The sequence below is a fragment of the Pogona vitticeps genome, chromosome 6 (genome assembly GCF_051106095.1).
Source record: "Pogona vitticeps strain Pit_001003342236 chromosome 6, PviZW2.1, whole genome shotgun sequence".
Classification (NCBI taxonomy): Eukaryota; Metazoa; Chordata; class Lepidosauria; order Squamata; family Agamidae; genus Pogona; species Pogona vitticeps.
The window spans coordinates 66,879,612-66,889,510 of NC_135788.1; positions in this window are offsets into that span (position 1 = coordinate 66,879,612).

Consider the following 9,899-nt stretch of genomic DNA (forward strand, 5'->3'; position numbering starts at 1 on the left):
TCCAAATTGTTCTGTATCTTCTTCATCAATTTCATATAATTATTTTTAAATAATGTACTCCTCTTCTTTGTATCCCTAAATATCGAATTCTCTTTTCCTCTCGGAAGTTCATCTTCTCTATTAACTTCTGCCGTTCTTGTTCTCTTATATTTTTAGTAAGTATTTTTGTTTTCTTTTGGTTTATTCTCATTCCTGCCATGTCTTTTTAACATTGCCATCAGGTCTTCTATTGAATGCACTGGGTCTTCCAGTATAATGACTAAGTCGTCTGCAAAAGCCTGAAGTTTATAGATTTGGCCTTTCAATCCTTTCAGTTCCTTTTTATCTCTAATTTGTTCCGTTAATATTTCTAGAGTCAAGATAAATAGTAGTGGAGAGAGTGGACACCCCTGTCTAGTACCTTTCTGTATTTGTATTTCTTTTGACAACTCACTGTTAATTCTCACTTTTGCGTTTTGTTGGGTATATATATTGCTATAATTAGCTTCAAAAATCTTTCTCCAACTTGCAGTGTTTCCAGCAAATATATCATAAAATTCCAATCAAGATTATCAAAGGTTTTCTCCGCATCCAAGAATATCATGGCCATCTGTTTCTCTGGGTGTGCTTCATAATATTCCAAGGAGTTTAGGACTATCCTTATATTATTTTTCATCTGCCTTTTTGGAAGAAACCCAGACTGATCTTGATGTATTAACTGAATTAAAATTCTTTTCATTCTAGTTGCCAAAATGGTCGCATATATTTTATAGTCCACATTTAACAATGAAATCAGCCTATAATTTTGAATTTCTTTACCTTCCGTGTTTTCCTTATGGATGAGAGAGATTGTCGCTTCAGTCCATGTTGTTGGTATTTCCCCCTCTTCTTTGACACATTCTAACAGCTTCTTAAATGGCTGAAGTAACACCTCTTCCAATTCTTTATAATATTCCGCTGGTAGCCCGTCTGGACCTGGTGCTTTCCCATTTTTTTGTTTTTTGAGAGCTTCTATAATTTCTGCATATGTTATAAGCTCATTTAGGGACTCAATTTGTTCTTTAGTCAATTTCATTTTGTTGTGCTTTGATATATATTCTTTCTGGGTTTCTTTGTCAACTTCTTTTTTCTTGTAGTGGGGTCTCGACTTACGAACGGCTCGACATAACGAACCACTCTCATAGGAATATATGGACTCGACTTACAAACTTAGATTCGAGTTACGAACTCTTTTTTTCCCTTTTTTTTAAAGCTAAATCATCTTAGGTTAAAAAAAAAGAAAAAATATCCCCCTCTAGTGGCAGAAGGCGGAATAACAGCTTCCCATTGGTTTCTATGGACGAAAAGAGCAGATACGGATTAAATGGTTTTCAATGCATTCCTATGGGAAATGCAGATTCGACTTAAGAACTTTTCGACCTGAGAACTGCCTTCCAATACGGATTAAGTTCGTAAGTTGAGACCCCACTGTATAGCTTTCAATAGAAGTCCTCGGCAATCTTTTTATTAAAACAGTCCTTTTTCCAAGAACTTAATAAGATAATCATGAGATTTGTATGGCAAGGAAAAAAACCAAAAATTAAAATTAAGGCAATGCAAAATGCTAAACAGAGGGGTGGCTTTGGTCTTCCAGATTGGGTTCTGTATTAACTTCTGGAGTTGCTCCACGTTAAGAAATCAGTGTAGAGATTACCAGTTTTACAACAATTCTTAGAACTGATGTAAAAGTTTTACATCAAAACTTAGAATATAGTTGATCATGTTTATGGAGGGCAATTCAACCCTGGAAGTTACGCTGTTTAGCCTACCTCAGCATACATATACAAAAGGACTTGGGCCAACAAGATATGAATAATAAATGTCACCTTTTAAAATAAAAGCTAGCCAGTACATCCAAATTTGAAAGAATAATTTGTCAATTTAAAATATTCTATCCCCTCTTTCTCCTTCAAAGGACCCATTATTATTACTGGCACTTAATCATGCATTGTGTGATGATAGAAACTGGCATACATGTCTCAGCCTTAGCTAAAAGATGTTCTAAAATACATACGTATGACAGAAATATTCAGACTTTTCCAACTAAAATTGATATGGACATCTAATGTGGGTAGAGCCTTTATGAAGAATTTGGACAAAAAATAAATGAACAATTGTATTCAATATTTAAGAGTTGATTAACAGTTAAACAGCACATCAATGATTGGATTGCGTTTCAGAATAATCTCTGATAATACTAGTTTGAGTACCAGGGCCAGCTCTGCTTTAGGCAAAGTGGAGTGGCTGCCTTAGTCAGTAGGTCTGGAGTGTCAGAAAGAGCATCAAATTGTTACATAGTTATTTTGCTGTTACTGCATATTTACTGCCAGGATCGGGAAGAGGTGCATGTAGGAATTTTGTCAAAATAACTTGACTGACTAATGCAATTAATACATCTTGATGTAGGAGGCAAAGGGCTATTTCATTTGTTCCTTTGCCTTAAAACTAGTTTATTATGATTTTTTTTTCTATGTAAAGCCTAGAGGTCCTAAATCAAACCTGAACGTGGAGCTGCTCTCTCTGACATTCACACCATAGACAAAATACTTGATATGCTGTTCAGTGAAATTTGCATTCTTTCCCCCATCAATTAGCCCGCTAGAGTGTTACAATAAGGAAAGACTGCTGCAGGAAAATTAACCTAAATCAAACTTTGATAGTTGCGTACCAGTGGGCCAGGTCCATAGCTGGCCAAAGTGGCAAGCTAACGTCTATTCTATGTTTCAATTTTCAGCTTTTGGCCTGTTTATTTCAAAGTAAATTTGCCCTCTGTGGGATAAATCATGTGGAAGTGCATGGAAGATGCCTGAAAAAAAATTAAAACATTACAGAAGCCCTTGCAGCTTCCAGGAAAGACACACAAGGAGGATTTGTCTGAGACACTGTTTTTTAACATAAAACTGAAGAAATTGTTCTTGTGCTTGTGGGAGAAGGGAATTTGAACCTCCAGCATCTGTCCTAGGAGAGTCCTGCTGCCTGAACTGTGTATGTTCCAGTTACTCAGATTAGACCAGTAACAGAGGTAGAGTGTGGGAAAATATGAATTTGACCTACACTGTTGGGTGGTTTATGGGTAAGGAACTGAAACACAAAAGGCCTCTTTGTCCTTTGGTATGAAGTACAACAAATGAACTTTGTCTTCTGCCTTGAGAAGACAATGGAGGAATGAAATTCAAACACCATGGTGCCCTATCTGCTCAATCACATAAGAAAGAAAGCCTTAATATATTTTCAGCATGAACATTAACGTGTTTCCCCAATGCATTAGGGCTAAATTTCAGGGGATTTTTTTTCATGTACAACAATCTGCATTTATTCACATACAGTCATGTCATCTTCTTCTGGTTGCTGCACAATGGTGGAGGGTGGGGTTTCACTTCATGGGGGCTTATTTTTGGGGTAGGGCTTATATTACAAGCATCCTGAAAAATCATACTAGTGCTTATTTTCAGGTTAGGTCTTATTTTTGGGGAAACAGGGTAGTCTTGTCACAGTTCAGGCAGCAGGACTCTCCTAGGACAGATGCTGGAGATTCAAATTCCCTTCTCCCACAAGTACAAGAACAATTCCTTTAAGCCTGAAGAGGTCATTTTGTGAAACATGCAGGTCCTTCAATGAATCTGGAGGTTGACTAAGTCCTCTGTGACATTACGGAGTTAAGCACCAACAGAACTGAGTCCATCTATTGTTTCATTTTCACAAGCATTTACAAAGCGACACAAATAGCAAGATATGTGTTGTTTTCAGAATGTAGACTCTGTCATTATGCAGGGTTGCCAGGAAAGCGATATTTATTCTCTGAGAGGAGCAGACCTTTGCAATGGCACAGAGGCCAAGCAAATGGGGCCTGGAAGGGAATTTCTGAAACTGAAGGTAGTAGAAACGGGCATGAGGAGAATATGGATAAAGGGCTCCAGAATGTGGGTAAAGCCTGGCGTATCAGCTCATATGGCAACCAGAGCCATGCAGTGTTTGTTTGATAGTGACCTGGCAAGCAGCAAACTATGCCCAGCAGCTGCAGTGCTTGCTGCCATTCCCACATTGGCTCACAAATTGTGTGACTTCATCTGCAAAAGACATGACATATGGAACATTATTCTAAGCTGGTGCTGGGCTTGTGGAAGGCTCCCTCCCAGGTGACAAAGAGTTTTTGTCCAGGCCTGGTATTGGCACTGCTTCTGTAACAAGAAGGCCTTCTACTCGCAGTGGGACCAAGTGCATGCCCTTGATAAAATAGGACCAAATGCACATTGCCACTGGCTCTCTCCCTAGTCTCCCCTCCCTTGGCTTTAAGCAGAATGACGTAGCACAAAAACAACGTGCATACAAACCCCCTGGTGTTGAACCAGTGAGTCCTCACGCCAGCCAGGGATCAATGGCCCAGTTTGGAAGGCATCTGACACACAAAACCCAAACTTTCTTCATGCCTGATACCTTTCACCCTGAGATTCCCCTCCCTGTCTGGAGAAGCATATCAGTTCCCTAAGACTACAGCAGGCAACCTGAGAACTGGCAACCTTGAAAGAAAAGAAAAAAAGAAAAGAAAAAAAAAAGCCTAAAATAAGATTGCATTCAGCTGGCCCTAGATAATTTTAAACTTTATCAGATTATTCGAAATGCTAGTGTTTTATTTTAATAATTTGCAGCTAATTACTATTGTCTTTCTCCCTTAAAAGCAGTAATGCCCCCTCACTAACAATGTTATGTTAGAGTAATATTCTTAAAACTGCAGAGCTGGAAGGGTCCTTATGGATCACTGAGTCTAACCCCTGTGAAGGAGGCACAGTGAGGAATTGCACTCTGACTCTGCAGCCAGACAACTAAATATTATTATTATTATTATTATTATTATTATTATTATTATTATTATTATTATTATTATTATTATTATTATTATTATTATTATTATTATTATTATTATTATTATTATTATTATTATTATTAATAATAATAATAATAATAATAATAATAATAATAATAATAATAATAATAATAATAATAATAATAATAATAATAATAATAATAATAATAATAATAATAATAATAATAATAATAATAATAATAATAATAATAATAATAATAATAATAAAAAACACCAGGCACAGTCAAAATTATAAAAACATTGACTTTTATTATATAACAGATACAAGTTTTAGCCAAAAACCTAAGTACTTGTAAAATATCAGCACAGTATGTATACTGTTCCTAAGATTGCTGCTTTTTTGTAGCTCTGATGGTGTGATTTCTGAGATCTGCAACAGCTTATAGTGCTGTTTGAAATTTCTTGATATTATTCCCAAAGCTCCAATGACTATGGGGACCACTGATCGGTATTTCATCTACAAGTGAGACATTACAATTGTCAGGTCTCTGTACTTTCTTTATTTTCAACTCTGACATCCCCTGGAATTGCAATGTCAATGATCCAGAGATTTCTTTGTTCTATCTCTACTATGTCTGGTGTGTTACGTTCAAGGTGTCTATCAGTTTGGATCTGGAAATCCCACAAGATCTTGACTTCCTCATTTTATGTCACCTTCTCTACCTGATGTTCGTATGGATTTTTTGAGGCTGTTGAGCTACATTTTTGCATAATGACACATAATGTCATTATGTGCACTAATTTTGCCACTGTGTGCAGAATTTTTTAGTCTACCGTATAACATAGTTATTAATCCAATATGGATTAATTCCATAAGTAGAGGGCCCACATAGTTGTTTAGGCACAATATATCACATAATTTTATTCATAGTGTCTTTTCTAAAATCTGTATTTCTGGCCTTAAAAGAACATGTAGATTTTTTGTCCATCATAAAGGACTCAAAGGTAGCCCACCTAGCATAGACTGAGCATCTAGTTAGTAGGCCTTGTAAAAGTTACCTTTGTACACAGCTCCCAGAAATCTCAGCTCACACAGTGGTTGTGTTGGGTGGTCATTCTGGGCATTACAGTCCCAGAAAGTAACTTTGGCAAGAAGCAAGGCAATATCTCTGACTCTTTGTTGCTGCTTCCTCACCATGACTATTCAATGGCATGCCATTTCTGAACATGGAGGGTCGATATAGATTTCTTAGTTAACAGACTTGAAAGGCCTATGGTGCATTAATTTCTCTCATCCTTTCTGAAAAGAAATGGAGCTAGATAGTGGCATATGCATTGTACCTAAATCATTCATCATCATGTTTGGTATCTTGGAAGAATCGCATCCTTCAGTCTCAAGAGACTGTGGTAATGTGCTCTGTATGGAGGACTTGGAGAGTGCCCTTTCCAGAGCACGAAGCCTGGGTAAAATAATGTGGAGGATAGGCTGCAAATCCCCCCTCTCCACATCACTGAAACAGTCCAATGGGAAGGCAAGAGCCAATACAACTGGTTCCAGCAACGTCGCAGTAGTTGCCAGAACGACACAAACTGCCTCTGGGACTCCGGCTCTGGATTTTGCCTTGAGGTTAACTCCTGAAGCCTTTTCCATCAGTGGATATAGACTCAAAGCAGTGGAGGTTTGAAAATGGAGTTTTCCTTCTTCTAGATGGGCTGCCTTCCAAGGCTGATGAGCCCCACCTACCCAGCCTGCTCCCTCAGGTCATGGATCTTGGAAGAACACTTATGATAAAAAACTCACAAAAATCTCCTTAAAACCATTACCATTGCCTCAGGCCCTGCCTCTCCCAAAACAGTTCCTATCCCAGCTATTCTAGGAATGCCTTAACTTGGCACCTAAGTTTCCTTGGCTTGTTTTTCTTGCCTGCCCATCTCCCTTCTCTTTTGTGTCTTGTCATTAGGTTGCAAACCCATGGCCAGGGCTGTTTTGTGTTGATCTGCAAGCCACTGTGGAGCCTTTTCATCTGAAGGGCAGGGACAAAAATGCTTCAAATAAATCAGCAGTGACTACTAGGTCCACCAGGAAATTATTTCTGGGTATAATCCACTTTACGTTGTTGTCCTTGGTTGTCCTGGGGATGTCCTGAGTCTAGTATTTTTTTACTTCAGATTTGAATAGATCATCATGGTGCTGGTTTCCCCACATGGGAAGTTGCTGGATGCACTGGGTCACTCTGGTCTCACTTGTCCACACACACCCAGAGTTCCTCTTGGGGGTTTCACTTGTGACACAGATTGCCATCTCCTTTGACCTATCTTCTTCTCTCTCTTCCCACTTGCTAGACACTCTCTCCACTTCACCTGCCTGAAATGCTTTCTAATTTTTTTAATTGGTGCAGAGGTTATAACAGAAGGAACAGAAGCTCAATAGGAGGAGCAGTAGTATCTATCTATCTATCTATCTATCTATCTATCTATCTATCTATCTATCTATCTATCTATCTATCTATCTATCTATCTATCTATCTATCTATCTATCTATCTATCTATCTATCTATCTATCTATCTATCTATCTATCTATCTATCTATCTATCTATCTATCTATCTATCTATCTATCTATCTATATCCCGCCTATCTGGTTGTTGTTGCAGTAGTGGGGTTGGAGGAGTGGAGACCGACCAGCAGAAACAAAGCTCCAAGGAAATGTCTTCAAATGACAAGACACACAAGGTGAGCCTTGCATCAAAGCTGGTGCGTGGATCCATGTGACCAGAAAGAGCACTGAAGCAAATTGGAGCCAAGGATAAATAAAAATACACTACCACTTATTGATGGTGTTGAGAAACTTGAAAACTGAAGTGGGGTAGTTTCATGCTTTGACTCTGTTGACTTTAGTTTCAGCCTTCTGGCGTGTTGGAATTAAAATGCGGTATTGGTATCATTTGTGGAAGGAAAGGAAATAAATGTTCAGTGCCGACCATCTGCTTAGTGATGAACAGAGCTTGAAACATTATTTTTAAAAACAATCACTTATAGAGATTTAACACCACCCAATATACCTATTATTTAGTGAAGCAACTGTTTACTTTCTAATTTATTGGAAGTAGCTAATTATTTTTAGCTAGGTTTTCATTCACCAACACATGGATCATTACAAACCAGCATTCAAACCATGCAATATTCAAACCACTCCCTTAACTGGAAAGGTAACTGAAACATTAGTTATACTTCGAAACATGTGAAGTTAGATATCATGTTAGCTTACATGCATATTGCAATATAACCTGGTTACTGGGTAAAGGAACTGATGACAAATAAAGATATGTTTACAACTATTTATTTCCAAGTGCTGGTAATTACTTTGTTGAGACGAAATTTAATTTGTATTATAACAATTTAATTGCATAACATGGAATGACTTACTAATTTCAACAAGTTTCCTGAAGAATACACAGACAAACACAGGAAAGAAACCAGCGTTTAAAAACCAGGTGTGAAGACTACAGAAGCACGTGTGTTCCCACATATCTCATGTGTCAAAGTTATGCTACATCAAAAAGATACCAGAGTCAGATGGAAGAGCTCAGACCTAAAAAGATGCGGCTTTAAGTGATTTCAAGAGAGTAGAGTTTCATGTACTGAATGAGGGAAGGGCCAGCTGGTATCACCTGTCTTTTCTGAAAAGAGTAATAAGATACCAATTAAATAGGGCAATTATTTTCCAAAGCAAAAGAAATAGAAAGTGGGACTGTGATGTGCTTTTGGAAGATGTCCTCTTGAGACTTTGCGAAGCTGTTTAATTAAAATTGTAAACCGCCCGGAGAGTGCTTGTAGCGCTGTGGGGCGGTATATAAGTCCAATAAATAAATAAATAAATAAATAAATAAGATTGAAGGAATATAAAAGAAGTGCTTTAAATAAGAAGATGAAATTAAACAAAGATGTTGGATTTTCTTTCACAATGGTAAAGTACATAATAGGGATTCTAGGTCCAGTCCATCTTCATAGATTGAATGGTGCTATGAGCATTCAGACTAGTGCTATAAAAATGGGAGAGTATTTCCTTTAAGGCAGAAAGTGGATTTGCCCATTGTTTGTATTCATGTTGATAGGAAGAACTGCTGGGTTTGGGTAGCTGGCTGTGGAGCTGGAGGTTGGAAGTTCAGTTCCCCACTGGGCCTCCTTGACAGGGGCTGAACTTGATGATCTGTAGCATCCCTCCCAGCTCTGCAGTTCTAAGATTTTTCAGCAGCCAGACTTGCAGATTAAACCTATATTAACATTCCATGCACCAATTACAAAAAAGTGCACTGAGTAACAATAACAACAATAATCTTAGAATTTTAGAGCTGGAAGGGGCCCTATGGATCATCAAGTCCAGCCCCTGTCAAGGAAGCACAGTGGAGAATCAAACTCCTAACCTCCCCAGTCGGATGCCTAAACCATTGAATTATCTAGCAGTTCTGGATACAATATAGTTGAACAATTAATATAACATGCTTACATATATATTTGCATGAATATAGTAGATTGTGACATGCCATATTTGTTATTTTGGGAAGTTGGGAACATTTGTGGTATAAAACAGATGACAAAAATGTTGCCATTCTGACCTGCAGGACTGTAGCACTACCCACTAACTAAATAGATAGTTGAATTTGAGGTGAAAGGGTTGCTGAAAGTAAGACAATTCTGGCAAGTGACGAGTTCACCAAGCCACACTGCAACCTGCATTTCTTCTCATGAGTATCATTTCTGAGCTGTGCTGCCTCAGCTTTTGTGTTTGCAGAAATGCAGGCCCGCTCTGCATGCATTGCTAGATGTAACCTTACAGCAGTACACCCACCAATGACTTATTCAGATTGTAATGCTCACCTTCTGTCTACGCTATTATAGCAGTCTGCTTCCACTATAATTGCCATGAGTCCATCCTATGGAATCGTCTGGTTTGTAGTATGTTGAGTTAGTTCGATTTATCTGCTTGAGAATTTAAATACACTCCCCTGAACCACTGCTTCAACCAGGTAGCAGAGACATGTTCAGTGGCTAACTGCAAT